The sequence below is a fragment of the Lissotriton helveticus genome, chromosome 9 (genome assembly GCF_964261635.1).
Source record: "Lissotriton helveticus chromosome 9, aLisHel1.1, whole genome shotgun sequence".
NCBI lineage: Eukaryota > Metazoa > Chordata > Amphibia > Caudata > Salamandridae > Lissotriton > Lissotriton helveticus.
The window spans coordinates 879,735,319-879,753,498 of record NC_136070.1 but is presented as its reverse complement, the minus strand read 5'-3'; the positions used below and the strand labels follow the sequence as shown (position 1 = coordinate 879,753,498).

The 18,180-nt window shown below is 39.1% G+C and overlaps 1 protein-coding gene across 1 annotated transcript in view; it reads left to right on the top strand.

The window, feature by feature from the left end:
* LOC144781948 (cytochrome P450 2G1-like) overlaps positions 1–18,180 on the top strand; it is a 528,779-nt gene that overhangs the window by 238,268 nt on the left and 272,331 nt on the right. The gene's annotated exons all lie outside the window — the stretch shown is intronic.

Below are 18,180 nucleotides of genomic sequence, written 5' to 3'. Positions count from 1 at the left end.
GCAGACAAGCGTCCGATTTCCAAGGTGTCCCAGGGCCATTTCAGTGGACCAGGCCCAAAAAGGAAAGAGCCTGCCGCCATTTTGAGAGTCCTGTGGCAGCTGCCTATCAACTCCTTTGCACCCCTGGACATGCCTCACCTCATCTGCACAATCCACTTCCTAATTTGAGGAAACACAGGTAACATACATTTCCTCTCTCTTGCAAACATTCCTACCAAGCATTACCAAAAAAATGACACAAACCAACAGCAAAGAAGGTCAGTGTGCTTCCTAATCTGAGGTAACACAGGTGACATGATTGTGAAAGGTTCAAATATTTGTATTTAATCATGCACACACTATTTATTCCTTCTCAAAAATGTAAAAGCCATTGATTTGCCCCAAAATCGTTTTTTGAATAACATTTTAGAAACAGAGCGCAGGTCCTATGTACAAGCATTCAATTTCACTACTGAAACCTCACTATTTTACAACATACATTTCCTCTCTCTTGCAAACATTCCTACCAAGCATTACCAAAAAAATGACACAAACCAACAGCAAAGAAGGTCAGTGTGCTTCCTAATCTGAGGTAACACAGGTGACATGATTGTGAAAGGTTCAAATATTTTTATGTAATCATGCACACACTATTTATTCCTTCTCAAAAATGTAAAAGCCATTCATTTGCCCCAAAATCGTTTTTTAAATAACATTTTAGAAACAGAGCGCAGGTCCTATGTACAAGCATTCAATTTCACTACTGAAACCTCACTATTTCACAAAATACAAATCCTCTATCTTGCAAATGTAGATACCAAGCATTATCAAAAAACATGACACAAACCAACAAGAAATAATTTCGATCTGCTTCCTAATCTGAGGTAACACAGGTCACATCATTGTGAAAGGTTCAAAAATATTTATTTAATCATGCAAACACTATTTATTCCTTATCAAAAATATAAAAACCATTGATTTGCTCCAAAATCGTTTTTTAAATAACATTTTAGAAACAGAGCGCAGGTCCTATGTACAAGCATTCAATTTCACTACTGAAACCCATTGATTTGCCATAAAATCGTTTTTTAAATAACATTTTAGAAACAGAGCGCAGGTCCTATGTACAAGCATTCAATTTCACTACTGAAACCCATTGATTTGCCCTAAAATCGTTTTTTAAATAACATTTAAGAAACAGAGCGCAGGTCCTATGTACAAGCATTCAATTTCACTACTGAAACCTCACTATTTTACAACATACATTTCCTCTCTCTTGCAAACATTCCTACCAAGCATTACCAAAAAAATGACACAAACCAACAGCAAAGAAGGTCAGTGTGCTTCCTAATCTGAGGTAACACAGGTGACATGATTGTGAAAGGTTCAAATATTTTTATGTAATCATGCACACACTATTTATTCCTTCTCAAAAATGTAAAAGCCATTCATTTGCCCCAAAATCGTTTTTTAAATAACATTTTAGAAACAGAGCGCAGGTCCTATGTACAAGCATTCAATTTCACTACTGAAACCTCACTATTTCACAAAATACAAATCCTCTATCTTGCAAATGTAGATACCAAGCATTATCAAAAAACATGACACAAACCAACAAGAAATAATTTCGATCTGCTTCCTAATCTGAGGTAACACAGGTCACATCATTGTGAAAGGTTCAAAAATATTTATTTAATCATGCAAACACTATTTATTCCTTATCAAAAATATAAAAACCATTGATTTGCTCCAAAATCGTTTTTTAAATAACATTTTAGAAACAGAGCGCAGGTCCTATGTACAAGCATTCAATTTCACTACTGAAACCCATTGATTTGCCATAAAATCGTTTTTTAAATAACATTTTAGAAACAGAGCGCAGGTCCTATGTACAAGCATTCAATTTCACTACTGAAACCCATTGATTTGCCCTAAAATCGTTTTTTAAATAACATTTAAGAAACAGAGCGCAGGTCCTATGTACAAGCATTCAATTTCACTACTGATACCTCACTATTTCACAAAATACAAATCCTCTATCTTGCAAATATTGATACCAAGCATTATGTAAAAACATGACACAAACCAACAGCAAAGAAGCTCAATGTGCTTCCTAATCTGAGGTAACACAGGTGACATGATTGTGAAAGGTTCAAATATTTTTATTTAATCATGCACACACTATTTATTCCTTCTCAAAAATTAAAAACCCATTGATTTGCCCTAAAATCGTTTTTTAAATAACATTTTAGAAACAGAGCGCGGTCCTATGTACAAGCATTCCATTTCAGTACTGAAAACTCACTATTTTACAAAATACATTTCCTCTCTCTTGCAAATATTCCTACCAAGCATTACCAAAAAAATGACACAAACCAATAACAAAGAAGCTCAGTAGGCTTCCTAATCTGAGGTAACACAGGTGACATGATTGTGAAAGGTTCAAATATTTTTATGTAATCATGCACACACTTTTTATTCCTTCTCAAAAATGTAAAAGCCATTGATTTGCCCCCAAATCATTTTTTTAATATCATTTTAGAAACAGAGCACATGTCCTATATACAAGCATTCAATTTCACTACTGAAACCTCACTATTTCACAAAATACAAATCCTCTATCTTGCAAGTGTAGATACCAAGCATTATCAAAAAACATGACACAAACCAACAAGAAAGAATTTCAATCTGCTTCTTAATCTGAGGTAACACAGGTGACATCATTGTGAAAGGTTCAAAAATATTTATTTAATCATGCAAACACTATTTATTCCTTCTCAAAAATATAAAAACCATTGATTTGCTCCAAAATCTTTTTTTAATTAATATTTTAGAAACAGAGCGCAGGTCCTATGTACAAGCATTCAATTTCACTACTGAAACCCATTGATTTGCCCTAAAATCGTTTTTTAAATAACATTTTAGAAACAGAGCACAGGTCCTATGTACAAGCATTCAATTTCACTACTGAAACCCATTGATTTGCCCTAAAATCGTTTTTTAAATAACATTTTAGAAACAGAGCGCAGGTCCTATGTGCAAGCATTCAATTTCACTACTGAAACCTCACTATTTCACAAAATACAAATCCTCTATCTTGCAAATATTGATACCATGCATTTTCAAAAAGCATGACACAAACCAACAGCAAAGAAGCTCAATGTGCTTCCTAATCTGAACTCTCTATCTATTTTAAATGAATCATAACTCACCTTTACAAATGCGTTGGGAGATTGAGAACAGTATCATATACACACACCAATATTTCTTTAGCAGAGCAAAAGGTATGGACTCCAGATACTGCAACCATGAATGGCACAGACAACCTCTAATTCTACACACATATCCCTCATGTCAACCAATTAAAACTCTTCCCTCTCTATTTTCAAACCAACACCCTTCCCCCCCTCAGCCCTTTCTACCTGTTACCATAGCAACTCCCTCCTCACTGAGCTCTCAGGGTTAAAAGTTTATTCTACAATGTTGCAAATGAACTCAGCAAGGATGTTTGACCTCTCAATACACCAGCTTATCAGGTGCAATGTTTCTTTAAATGACTTTTTCTTAACCATTCAAATTACTTCTTTCACAGAACAGAACCATGCACCCAAACTTCCAGTTTTCAACTATCTGAATTCACCAATCTCTGCTTGTGATTCAAGAGCACTGAAATTCCACATTTTTATTTTTGCAAAATCCTACATTTCCAACTGCCATTTTATTCCTACACTTCATCTGACTGCACCAGAACCTCCTCTCACCATGTATTCTGTCTGGATTATTGGACATAGCTACATCCACTGGGCTCAAAGGTATGCAGCTCTCAGAAATTTTCACAACCTTGATTTACCAAATGTGCACATCAAGTGGATTGGCCAAAGAGGATTGAGATGTTATCAATTGATACCATTGGTGAAAACCTTTCACCATCTGCCACACTCTAACCTCATAATTTTGCACTGTGGTGGAAATGACCTAAGCACTTTGACTGGGGTAGGTCTGGAAATGGTTTTAAAGGACACCTTTGGGCAATTGATGACACTTTTTCCACAAACTGCCTTGGTATATTCCAATATATGCCAAAGACAGAAATGGAAGTGGTCCAACCAATTTTGTCCACAATTTGATAAAGCACGGAAACATGTGAATAAATCTGTTTCTGCTTACATGAGAGACTATGGAATGGGTTCAATATACAACAATAACTTGCGTTACAACATGAAAGATATCTACAGAGGAGATGGTGTGCACTTCTCAGATGAGGGGAATAGAATATTCCTCCTGAATTTAAGACTGTGCATCGGAACCTACTTGTAGGTACCTAAATCAGCCACAGAACCCAAAAGCTCTTTTCAGGGCTACCCTACCTCTGATCACTCAAAATGATTACTTTACTCTAACTTTTTTCACTGTTTTCCACCAAAGTACGCTCCCCGGTACGCTTCCCGGTGCGCGTACCGTGCGCTCCCCCCGCGAAAATAAAAAAATGGGCCTCCTAAGACCCCCTCGGAAAACCTAGGGGGTCAGGGGGTGTCTACCGTGCCCCCTTTTACCCATTCCCAACGTTGTTTGTCCTCCATCTTGTGTCTCAATTCTTCCGAAACACAAGATGGAGGACTTCCGGAGCGCTACCGGTACGCGTACCGGGGCGCTCACCGGTAAGCGCTCCCAAAAATGTTTAAAAGTTAATTTACATAAAAACCTCTGTAGAGATGTTCACCAAATATAGAATAGGCCATACTACATACCAGTTCCTACCATTTTCCCAAATTTGATGGAATTCCATTGAGCCATTTGGCCTGTAGCCCTGTCTAAATCTCCTGAGGTAAATTACATGACAAAAACACATATGAAGTGTTAGAATTTACAACCAATTAAAATGTTACTTTCATTTTCTACTATTATTTCCTGACATTTGATTGGTTATGTACATGAATATAAAAGAAAAAAGAGGGAAACACAGCCATTTTGACTACAACTACCTGAGGTAGATCTTGAAAGGATTTTCACATTTTTTCTTCTTCACCTCTCTGTAAAGTAAGTTGTTAATTTGTAAGGGGCACTTTAAGTTAATTTGTAAAAACGTTTTCTGACAGTTATTTACTGTCCCTCTGTTATAGTTATAGATTGAGATAGGCTCCTCTGTTATATTTATTGATTGACTTAGGCTCCTCTGCTATAATTATGAATTTACTTACGCTTCTTCACAGGCACTTTTTTATATTTCTACTTCCTGCCTGATGCCATACACTGCCCAAAGTTAACTTCACTGTTAAAAAATCAGAACTACCTGTCTGAACTTAAACCCAACGGTGCCATAACTCTACTGATATAGTGATTTTTTATGCACTTAACAGCAAGAAAATGGAAGGGGAACAAGAAAACATCAATGTTTTTTTCGAGATTACAAATGAGGAGATTCTTAATGAAGATTTTGTTGACGATGATTTTATAGATGAGTCTTTGGAACAAGAATTTATTGACTGTTTACAAGACATTGAATCATGCAATTTTGAGGAGATTCCAGATGAACTAATGCTGGAAGTTTTATTAAACTATGAAAATTCTAACCAATACATTTTTATTTCATAATTAAAAATTGTTTGAGACATTATTCATTTTTATATGTAATTCATGAAGTACTACCAAAATGATTATATTTATATTATAATATAAAGTGAAACTGACAGTATACTGTGCAATTATAAAACATCATAAGGGAGCAGGGTAGACTACCCATGATCCCCTAGGTCTTCTCAGGGAGTGCTTAAAGGATCTGTTTCTGCTTTCCTGACAGACTATGGTATAGATTCCATATACCACAATAACTTCTAAAACAACATGCAATATATCTACAGAAAAAAAGGTGTACATTGAATTTAAGACTCTGCATTGGTACACACATGTTGGTACTTAAATCACCCACACAACACAACAACTCTATTCAGAGCTACCCTACCTCTAAGCACTTTAAATTATTATTTTACTGTTTCACTAGGTTTTCCCCAAGGTACGTTCCCCGGTACGCTCCCCTTTGCGCGTACCGGGCGTTCCCCCCGCGAAAATTGATTTTTTTTTTGCCCCGCGGGGCCCTTTTATGGCCCCCACATCAAACCTAGGGGGTCAGCGGGGGTCTACCCTACCCCCTTTTAGTCATTTCCCCCTTTGTTTTTGCCACCTCTTGTGTCTCGATCCTACCGAGACACAAGATGGCGGCCGCTCTGGACTGTTTGGAATGTTGACAAGACACCTGAGAGCCAATCAGCTTTCCGCTCGCGAACTCGCGTAGCGCGCTGGTACGCGCCCTGGTGCGCGTACCGGGGCGCGCTTATAGATATATATATTTTTTTGAACCTAAATTACTCAAAATCCACTGGAGCACATATCTTGAGACATAGCAAAGGCACATCGGGCTACCAGTCCCTACAATTTTGCCAAGTTTGGTGAAAATCCATTCAGCCGTTCAGGCTAAAAGTGAGTCCAACCGCCCTATGGAAATTAACATGGGGAAAACATGTTTTGGGACCCCCCTTTTATCTCGGCCCCCGCTTGACGAATCCCCCCCAAACTTTAAGGGAAGGAGCAGAGTGGTGCGGGCCATCTTCTTTGAGAAATTCGTGAAGATTCGTCCACCGGCGCTAAAGTTATTGCCAATAGAATGTTGCAGATTTCCTATGGAAAGTAGATCCTAACTATAACTACCTACTGGCGACCGCCAGTAGGTAATATATATATATATATATATATATATATATATATATATATATATCTATATATATATACGGTCGCCAGTAGGTAGTTATAGTTAGGACCTAGTTACCATAGAAAAATGGCAACATTCTAATCCCAATAACGTTGGCGCCGATTCGACGAATCTTCACAACATTTTCAAAACTATTTTTTTTTATATCCGCTCCTTTGTTGAACGTTTGGGGGTGATTCGTCAAGGGGGGGCCGAGAAAAAAGGGGGGACCCAAAACGTGGTTTTTCAATGTTAATTTCCATAGGAAACTTTAGACAAGGCTACAGGTCGAATGGGTGAACGGAATTACCCCAAGTTTGGTTTAGAAAGCACGCTTTTGTTTATTTGGTGTAAATTCGTTCAGTAGTTTTTGAGAAATATCAAAATTTACAGAGATCGATATTTGGGAATTCTGCCATCTGATTGGCTGAGGCATTATGAGCACAAGCTTGTTGCTTATTGGCTACGAGCGCTGCGAGCGGTTGCAAATAGGAAGTGTTGGACGCCATTTTGTGATTCAATTGTAGCGAGTAAGGGGAAAAAAGTTGGAAAGAGGAGGGTGGGAGTACTGTAACCTTTGTGGAGTGTTTAGGGTGTGCTATAAAGGGGGTGCCAAGTGAAGTATTCACCCCTACCGGAGTGAAAGTGCTAGGTACGGAAATGAAATGAGGTATTGCCTAGTATTGTTGTTGCTAAGGTGAGCTGGTGCAAGACTCAGGGATTAAAGGATGAGCCCTAACTGTGTGTCTTATGCTGTGAAGTCATGTGCCCTGGCCACTGCAGTACAGTTGTGGAAGTAGTGTTAGCATGTGTTTATACCTACTAGGATAAACTACTGACCCGTACTGGTGTGGAAGTCCTGTGGTACGTAAAAAATGTGAGGTATTGTCTAGAGTCTCATGGAACTAGGAAATGTTGGCCACCATTTTGTTATTTCGTTGAAGCGAGTAATGGGAAAAAAGGACAAAAAACATAGGAAAGAGGAGGGTAGGAGCACTGTAACCTCTGTGGGGTGTTTAGGGTGTGGTATACAGGGGGTGCGAACCGAACTACTCATATCTGCTGGTCTGAAAATGCTGGGCTACGGAAATTAAGTGAGGTATTGCGTAGAGTGTGATGCTGCTAAGGTGAGCTGGTGCAAGACTCAAGGACTAAAGTGTGAGCTTAAATTGTGTGTCTTCTGGTGTGAAGTCATGTGCCGTGGCCGCTGCACTACACTTGTGGAGGTAGTGTAAGCATGTGTTTATACCTACTAGGATGAACTACTGACCAGTACTGGTCTGAAAGTCTTGGGGTACAGAAAATATGTGAGGTATTGTCTAGAGGCTCTTGGTGGTAAGCTGAGCTGCTTCCAGACTCGGGGATGAAAGCGTGAGCCCAAACTGTGTGTCATATGCTGTGATGTCATGTGCTCTGGCTGTTGAGCCACATCTGTCCAAGTAGAGTCAGCATGTATGTGGTGATCTGGGTTGATGACATCTGGGTTGATGACATAACCTTCAATGTCATCTGGATCTGGAATGTGTATGTGTTATAGCTACTCGGAGGAACTTTTGTTTTGAACATTGTCGTTTGTGTATGGTGTTTAGGAGCTGTTATAGAGGGAGTGCGAAGGTACATTTGTGCGTATCAAATCAATTCGGTATTTGTGAATATCTAAGTACTTATTCTATGGGTCTGATGGCGCTGGGGGAATGAACTGAGTTGCTGATGGACTCAGGGTAAAGCTGTTGAACTACTGACCCCTACCGGTCTGAAAGTGCTGGGTACGGAAATTAAGTGAGGTATTGCCTAGAGCGTCATGCTGCTAAATTGAGCTGGTGCTGAAGTCGGGGATGAAACCGTGAGCCTAAACTGTATGTGCTATGCTGTGATGTCATGTGCTCTGGGCGCTGTGTCACACCTGTCCAACTTGTATATGGTGCTTAGGTGGTATTGCACAGGGAGTGCAAAGGTAAATCAATACGGTATTTGTAAAGCGCAGAGCTGGGGATCAAAGCGAGAGCTCTGTGCTGCAAAGTGAGATGGCTTGGCTGCTGCGGCACAGCTGTGTGGAGAAAGAAATTTGGTGAGGGTCCGGAAGTTGCCGTTATGTGGTCCTAAAATAGCGAGCCTAAGTAGTAAGTTATAGGATGGCTCTAAAAAGAGACCCTGTGTTCATTAGTTTGAGCTACATATAAGTGCGGATGCACAGCTTCTAGTTATTCAGGAAAACTCAGTTTCCCTGATCTGTGAAGTTTCCATTACTTCTGTAGATATCCGCCATATCAAAACTTATGTTGTTGTTGTAGATGGACCCCATTTTGTGGTCTCTGAGGTATGCCAACACAGCTTTATTGACTTTCTTCCGAAATTTTTCAATCTGAGGAAAAAATTATTTGGACCATTTCCACTTTTGTCTTTGGGATATAATGGAATATACAAAGCCATTTTGGGGCAAAAGTAACATCAATTGTCCAAAGGTGTCTTTCATAAGCATTTCAGAACTTACCCTAGTCCATGTGCCTAGGTGGTTTCCACCACAGTGCACAATCATGAGGTCAGGGCGTTGGAGATGTAAACAGGTTTTAACCAAAGGCAACAATTGGTGCCACTTCAATCCTCTTTGTCCACACCTTTTAATGTCCACATTTTATTAACCTAGGTTCAAGTCAATATGTCTCTGTTCTGCATACCTCTTGCACCACAAAACATAGCTATGTCCTACGATACACACCAGCATTTTGAAGGTAGGGCTGGAAGGTATGGAAAGATGTCTGTAGCTCATGCAGTTCCATCGTAGAAAAAGAGATATGTTTAAAGATGGGGAACTAGTTTTTTTTCACATACAAAACAGTACTTGATTGGGAGATGAAAAGGATTGTTTTTAAAAAGTAGGGTGCACATTCGTTTTGTGGAAATGCATCTTTTTGATTGGTTAAGAAAAAGCAGTTTGAAAGTGTATATTATTATAGGATAACATTTAGTCAACTCAACTACACCTGCTACTTCCATTTGGTATGCAGTGTTCTAACTTAAAAAAAATTGATGAACTTTTAACCTCCACATGTTGTGGAATGTTCTAGAAAGTGTGTTGATAGAATACATTGCGTTTTGACTTCTATGTGTACTTGAACATTAAAAAAACAGTTTATATGGAAAATTTGAAAAACAGTAATAGAGAGAAGTTTTGCAACCTAAAAGAATCAAGGAACTATTCTAATTTGTTCTTTATATGTATTTATGTGTGGAGGGGTAAATGTATAGAAAGAAGAGCAGCAGGAAGAGGAAGAAGCAGGGAGTGGGGGACGGGGGAGATGGGTACAATTACATACATGTACAGTGAAGTACAGCACAAGTATAGATAAACAATGGCCAAAATGAAACACACTAACAAGGAGCATAAGTCACACAACCCGGCAACATCACAGCACCGAACGAGCATACAAGTGAAAACCATGCTGCATTCATTTAGGATGTGTACAAAGGCCGGGTGTGGATGATGTTGGATGTGTGCACATGGGCGGATTCATTGTGTGTTACGTTGCCAAACAGCGGCTCCTCCTTCCCTTGAGCCTCCATAATTTTGTACGGTGCGCTGTTGAATCCTGTGCACTCGTACAGCACAGCATTGTAATGCGTATTTTGGCATGTCGTGCGGCATTCGAACTATACCATGAGAGTGCCGTTTGGTGGTGGTGGATGCCACTTTACAACATTGTCTGCTGCGACCCTTATGGCAAGCTACATCAGAACACAGAGACACAGTTACCGCACTTCCAGCACACGGACATGTGGGAGACACCCCGTTTCCCTTGTCGGATAGGCACACCCCGGCGCTGACTTGTGTACGCCAGACCAGCACACGTGTGTTGTGCTTGCAGGAGGATGCGTGCATAGCTACATGTCCAGGGTCTGTGCTAACGCTGAGGTGACATGTTAACCTCTGCTGAAGACAGAACATTGTGATGTTGCAGGGCATTTGCTTATCTTGCGAACACAATGACCACACAGACACACTTGCTCAGATGCTGGTTTAGGGGGCGTTGGTGGTTCTGGGGTTGTTGTGGTGAGTCTTGCAGCCCTCACGGATATCCCTGTATCGTGATCATTGACTCTATGGCGCATGTGGGTGTTCTGGTTTGTCTCTTCGCTGTGTTTCCTTTCATGCTGCAGGTAGACGTCCTGCTTAACACCAGTAGAAAGCATGTGTAAGATTCTTGGTAGTAACGTGGGTTATCGCCGGATTTAGTTTTGTAATGTAGTTGTGAAAGTTGTGATGTCATTTGTTTGTGTCTAGAACAATATACGGACTGGGTAGTGTATCCTGTCAAGATCCAGCATCTGACGCACTATTCCTAATCAATATAATTACAATGAGATTTCTTCATTAATTTTGTGTGTACACTGTAAGTGCAGGGACTACCTCAGTGCAATTCAATACAGGATTTCAGTATGTAAAATAAATCGGAAAGTTGCACCTCGTGTCTTTTTGCACTGGAACGTCTACTCTGTATTTCATTATTAGCACTTTAATGCAACTAAAGATGAGATAAATCTGATACAGTATTTAGAAGTTGGTGCTAACTGGAGAGATTAATAGTATTCCCGCGATAAGGGCTCTAAAATTTAACACCATGGTGGATACCAGCAAATAACAGTAATAAGAACAAGAAAGAGTTACACGGCAGTTAAGGAAAAAATTGAAAAGGTTTATAATTTTTTTTGTCAAACTTTCTTTTTTGATAAACTAATATAAACTATAAACTATTCACAAATGTTATTTTTGTATTTATATATACATTCACGGGAAAAAACATAGGTTTCAGGCCTTATATAGTTAGGAATTAGCATTTAATAAACCTTTAAAATTCACTCAAAAAACTATAAGTTTTAGGGGTGTTATAGTTAGCTGGACATTTCACTCATACAAAACCATTGAAATTGCTCCTATATAGTTAGTTGTACTAACTATATTTTGCGCACCCGCAATCCACTGCTGATGATGTCACATATTACATCATTCATGACATGGTCAGTGACATCACTGATGACATCTCAAAGTGGGTGTTTAGAAATTTCTATTGGTGTGTCAATGGTTTCAAATATGGCACTTTCTATTTTACAGTGAGTGATGAAAGATTATACTAGTGTGTGATGAGGTGTATTTGATTGTCACATGGATGATGTCATCAGTGATTTCATCAGTGATGTCATTTGAGATGTCATCAGTGATGTCACTGACCATGTCATGAATGATGCACTTTTTGTGAGGTTCCGGTGGCGCAGAAGACTGAGTGATATTTATCAGGCAGGACTAAGCCACTTTTTGTGGCGTAATCCTGCCTGATAAATATCAGTCCCTTTAACGCAGTGTCCTGCATTAAAGGGGTGTGCAATGGGTGTTGCTGGGGGCGTTCCCAGCAGCATCCATGGACTTGAGTAATTTATAGCATCCTCAAATTCAGTCTTTTAAAAATTCCAAAGTATAGGACATGATAATCCTAATCGAAATGTTTCTCAAGAAAAGTCATAAACCGTGTCAGTGGGTCATATTTGCCCGAACGCCGATATTCCGAACGATTGAAAATGACTTTTCTTGAGAAACATTTGGATTTGGATTATCATGTCCTATACTTTGGAATTTTTGAAAGACTGACTTTGAGGATGCTATAAATTACTCCAGTCTGCCCGAATTGTGTGGGTAAAATTGATATCTAGTCACTTTGAATAAGAATGTACTTACGTCTCGTCTAACATAACTTGAAGGAAATAAGAACGCCCTGAAGAAGTTCTGTTGTACAGAATGAAATGCATCGGCTGGCTGTAGTACATAAACTTAAGGAAAAGAAAAGCATTTGAATATACACCAAGATTCAGCGCTTCAATAAGGACTCTAAGTGATATGATTTGCTAGGACTTGTTGTGCAAGTGGTGCTGTGCCAAACTTTGGAATATTCTCCACTATTCTCTACTACTCACTCTCTACTACTTCACTACTCTCTAATACTCACTCTCTACTACTCTTTCTCTACTACTCTCTCTCTACTACTCACTCCCTACTACTCACTCTCTACTACTCTCTACTACTCACTCTTTACTACTCTCTCTCTACTACTCACTCTTTACTACTCACTTTCTACTACTCTCTACTACTCACTCTTTACTACTCACTCTCTACTACTCGCTACTACTCACTCTCTACTTCTAACTCTCTACTACTCTCTACTACTCACTCTCTACTACTCTCTCTCTACTACTCTCTACTACTCACTCTCTGCTACTCACTCTCTACTACTCTCTCTACTACTCTCTACTACTCACTCTACTACTCACTCTCTACTACTCTACTATTCTCTCTCTGCTACTCACTGTCTACTACTCACTCTCTACTACTCATTCTCTACTACTCACTCTCTACTACTCTCTACTACTCACTCTTTACTACTCTCTACTACTCACTCTCTACTGCTATCTACTACTCACGCTCTACTACTCTCTACTACTTACTCTACTACTCGCTCTACTAGTCTCTACTACTCACTCTACTATTCACTCTACTACTCTCTACTACTCACTCTCTGCTACTCTCTCTACTGCTCTCTACTACTCTCTACTACTCACTCTCTACTCTCTATTACTAACTCTCTACTCTCTACCTCTCTACCTCTCTCTACTTCTCTCTCTACTAGTCTCTACCTCTCTACCTCTACCTCCCTACCTCTACCTCTCTACCTCTACGCCTCTACCTCTCTACCTTTCTCTACACGCACACATATACATATATATATATGCATATATATGCATATGCATTTATACATATGTATGTGTATATATATATATATATCACCACACAAAGTTGCTCCGTGAAAGGGGCCCATACTCAAATAAGGCGGCTTCAATGTAGCAGGCACAGAGCTTCCTGCTCGTAAATCCAACACAACCTTTTCTCTTGCGCAGAAAAAAGCCATTGAGCCTGATTCCATGAAGTTTCAGTGCTTTATTTAAACGGACTCGAGAACAGAGTTGAAACGCGTTGGGACAGAGAATATTTGCAGGCAACTTATGAATTTTGTCAGTTTAAATAAAGCACTGAAACTTCATGGAATCAGGCTCAATGGCTTTTTTCTGCGCAAGAGAAAAGGTTGTGGTGGATTTACGAGCAGGAAGCTCTGTGCCTGCTACATTGAAGCCGCCTTATTTGAGTATGGGCCCCTTTCACGGAGCAACTTTGTGTGGTGATATTTTGTCAAAAAGAGGCCCGACTCACTCGCAGCATGCTTTGGAGAAAAAGAGAGGAGATTTCCCAATTATAATACCAAAGAGCACGAGGCAAGGATGTGAGCTGGAATGCCCTTCAAACTCACGGATTCCAAATGAAGTAAGATACAATATGGACTATCACGTTGTGTATGCCTGCAAATCTGGTGAAATGTTATTTTATTGAATGACTTTGCGCACTGAATTGGCCTTTAAAAATGACACTCTGCAGTGTGTGCAAGAAGGCAAAACGCTGCAGGAAAATACTAAGTGCCGATTTGTATTCACTGCGCATGCTAAAAGTAAATGACCTGCAGGCTCCGTGAATTGTGCAATCAAGGGGTCTATAAAACACATGGTCATTTCAAAAAGGCAAAGTGACTATTTTCCCGTGAACAAGACTCGAGAACAGAGTTGAAACGAGTTGGGACAGAGAATATTTGGAAGCAACTTTTGAATTTTGTCCGTTTAAATAAAGCACTGAAACTTCATGGAATCAGGCTCAATGGCTTTTTTCTGCGCAAGAGAAAAGGTTGTGTTGGATTTACGAGCAGGAAGCTCTGTGCCTGCTACATTGAAGCCGCCTTATTTGAGTATGGGCCCCTTTCACGGAGCAACTTTGTGTGGTGATATTTTGTCAAAAAGAGGCCCGACTCACTCGCAGCATGCTTTGGAGAAAAAGAGAGGAGATTTCCCAATTATAATACCAAAGAGCACGAGGCAAGGATGTGAGCTGGAATGCCCTTCAAACTCACGGATTCCAAATGAAGTAAGATACAATATGGACTATCACGTTGTGTATGCCTGCAAATCTGGTGAATTGTTATTTTATTGAATGACTTTGCGCACTGAATTGGCCTTTAAAAATGACACTCTGCAGTGTGCGCAAGAAGGCAAAACGCTGCAGGAAAATACTAAGTGCCGATTTGTATTCACTGCGCATGCTAAAAGTAAATGACCTGCAGGCTCCGTGAATTGTGCAATCCAGGGGTCTATAAAACACATGGTCATTTCAAAAAGGCAAAGTGACTATTTTCCCGTGAACAAGACTCGAGAACAGAGTTGAAACGCGTTGGGACAGAGAATATTTGCAGGCAACTTATGAATTTTGTCCGTTTAAATAAAGCACTGAAACTTCATGGAATCAGGCTCAATGGCTTTTTTCTGCGCAAGAGAAAAGGTTGTGTTGGATATATATATATATATATATATACATACATATATAAACATATATAATGTGCATATCTGTATAAATACGAATATAAATGCATGCATACATATACATATATGCATACATATGCATGTTATTTACATGAAAGTTTGAAAAACACTTATAAAAGCAAAGCTAAAAAGCCACCTCATTACAAACAGAATGGCTTTAACTTAAACGAGGGTGAGATCTATTGCATTTTCAATACTTGTTTACTTTGGTTCCATCAAGAAGGCATTCAGATGTGTCACACATTTGCCATAAATTCTGAATGTTAGCACTCTAGTTGCTCATTAGATCACTAGTAAAGCTACTGCTTACCACGGAGGTCTGCTGCTGGTATTCAAAGTGCATGTTTCAGTCTGCATGTCAGAATTGTTTTAATGAAATAGAAGAGGATTTGAGAAGTCACTCAAAATGTGCCCTAATTTTTCTTTCTGAAGCACTAATCATACTTTCTAGGGCAAAATGAACCCCCTCATTTTGTTCCTTTTCAAATTAAATGTTTTCAGACTTACCACTTCATTCCAATCAAGATGGCTTCTGTTGTGCCATACTTTTGTCATAAGTAAGACTGTTAGCGCTCTAGTTGTTCTTTAGAACACTCTGGGATATTCTGTCATTGGGCTATACTTGGGCTACATCTGGGTGATGTTTGGGCTACATTTTGGGCTCTTTTGTCTCTGGTGGCCATCTTGGGAGACTGCATGTCAGAATTTTTTAATGAAATAGAAGAGGATTTGAGAAGTCACTCAAAATGTACCCTACTTTTTCTTTCTGCGGCACTAATCATACTTTCTATGGCAAAATATACCCCCTCATTTTGTTCCTTTTTAAATTAAATGTTTTAAGAGTTACCACTTTATTCCAATCAAGATTGCTTCAGGTGTGCCATACCTTTGTAATAAGTAGGACTGTTAGCGCTCTAGTTGTTCTTTAGAACACTCTAGGAGGCTGCAGTAGAACACAAAGGAATCAACTGACAGTCTCTGTCCTTGTTGGATGTACATGTTTTACTGAGAATGTCAGACTTCATTCTCACATGACTGAGAAAGATAATGTGAATTTACAGAAAATATGCTTTCAGTTTAGCTTATAGATCCCCTTCCAAACCACTGTGGGAAAAGCATTAGATAATAGTTTTCTTTCAAACATGATTCATGATATCCCAGCAGAAGGCTTTTTCACATGGTAAAATCACCTTAGAACACACCACAATTCCTAAAATGAGTATGGTACCATCAACAAATGATTTATAATGTAACTAAAGTCCTAAATCCTTCTATTAACTGCAATGCTTTTTAATGAGGTGCGATCATGTTTATTGGTCCCAAGATGGCGTACCCCGCGATTTTTCAAATCCTTGTGGGACCCCCTGAGCAGGCCTAGGGGGTCAGGGTGCTTCTACCCTGCCCCCTTTTTGAGTTCTACACATTTGTTTTTCTGCTTTCCTGTGCCTCAGTCTACCGAGGTACAAGACGGCTGCCAACAATTTCTGTTTTAGAGTTTTGACAGACATTGGCAGCCAATCAGAATGCAGCTCGTACTCGGGAAGGTACAGAGTACAGTAAGCTTACAGTAAGCCTATATAGATATATAATTTTTTTCAAATTACATTTTCTCAACAACTACTTGAGGGATTTACACCATTTAAACAAAAGGCCGTACTGCGTACCAGTCCCTACCATTTTGCCAAGTTTGGTGTAATTCTGTTCACTTGTTCGGGCTGTAGCCGTGTCTAATTGTCCTATGGAAAATATTATGGGGAAAACACATTTTGAGACCCCCCTTTTTCTCAGCCCCCACTTGACGAATCCCCCCAAAACTTTCAGGGAAGGAGCGGAGTGGAGCGGGCCATCTTCTTTGAGAAATTCGCGGAGATTCATGAACCGGCGCCAAAGTTATTCCCAATAGAATGTTGCGGATTTCCTATGGAAACTAGATCCTAACTATATATACCTACTGGCGACCGCCAGTAGGTAATATATATATATATATATATATATATATATATATATATATATATATATATATATATATATATATATATATATATATATATATATATATATATATATATATATATATATATATATATATATATATATTCAATGAAAAAACCATAGGTTTGAGACCATATATTGTTAGGTGAATATTTTAATCATACAAAACCAATGAAATTCCATATATAGTTAGTTGCACTAACTATATATTTCACGCACCCGCAATCCACTGCTGATGATGTCACATATTACATCATTCATGACATGGTCAGTGACATCACTGATGACATCACTGATGACATCTCAAATGACATCACTGATGACATCTCAAATGACATCACTGATGACATCACTGATGACATCATCCAGTGACTGTGTGTTTCTGTAAAGTTTAAATATGTTTGACATATTGAAGAATGAGTGGATGTATAAGTGTCTGGATGAAGGATTTAGTAGGTGTGTGACTGACTATGAGTGAGTGAATAAATGTGTCGTACTAAATGCATGGGTTAGTGACTAAACTGTCTGAATGTGTGCATCAGTATGTCTGTTGTGATGTAAACTGCTGCATGTGTTGATCATTAGCTATACGAGAGGCTATATGTGTTATTGATTGGTTGCCCAAGTATTTGTATGGGAGATTGAGTTTGTGTGGGGGTGGCTGGGAGGTGTGTGACTCTGTGCATAGATGTGTGAGCAGTTGATTCACTAGGTGTATGAGTTCAAGAGTGCATGTGGAAACAAATACATGGGCGGTTGACTGTGTGCATGAGTGTATTGATGAGTGAATGGATATCTCAATGCTACATGTCATAGTAAGTACATATGTAAAACACAGTACATGTGAGAGTTGGCATATATAAATAACTGTGCATGAGAGCCAGTGAATGTGTGAGTGGCTGTATGGATCATTGTGAACTTGTATCAGGGATTGTATAAGAAAGTAAATATGTGTTAGTATATGTTTGACTAAGTAAGGTGTGTATAACTGTATAGTTGAGGAAATG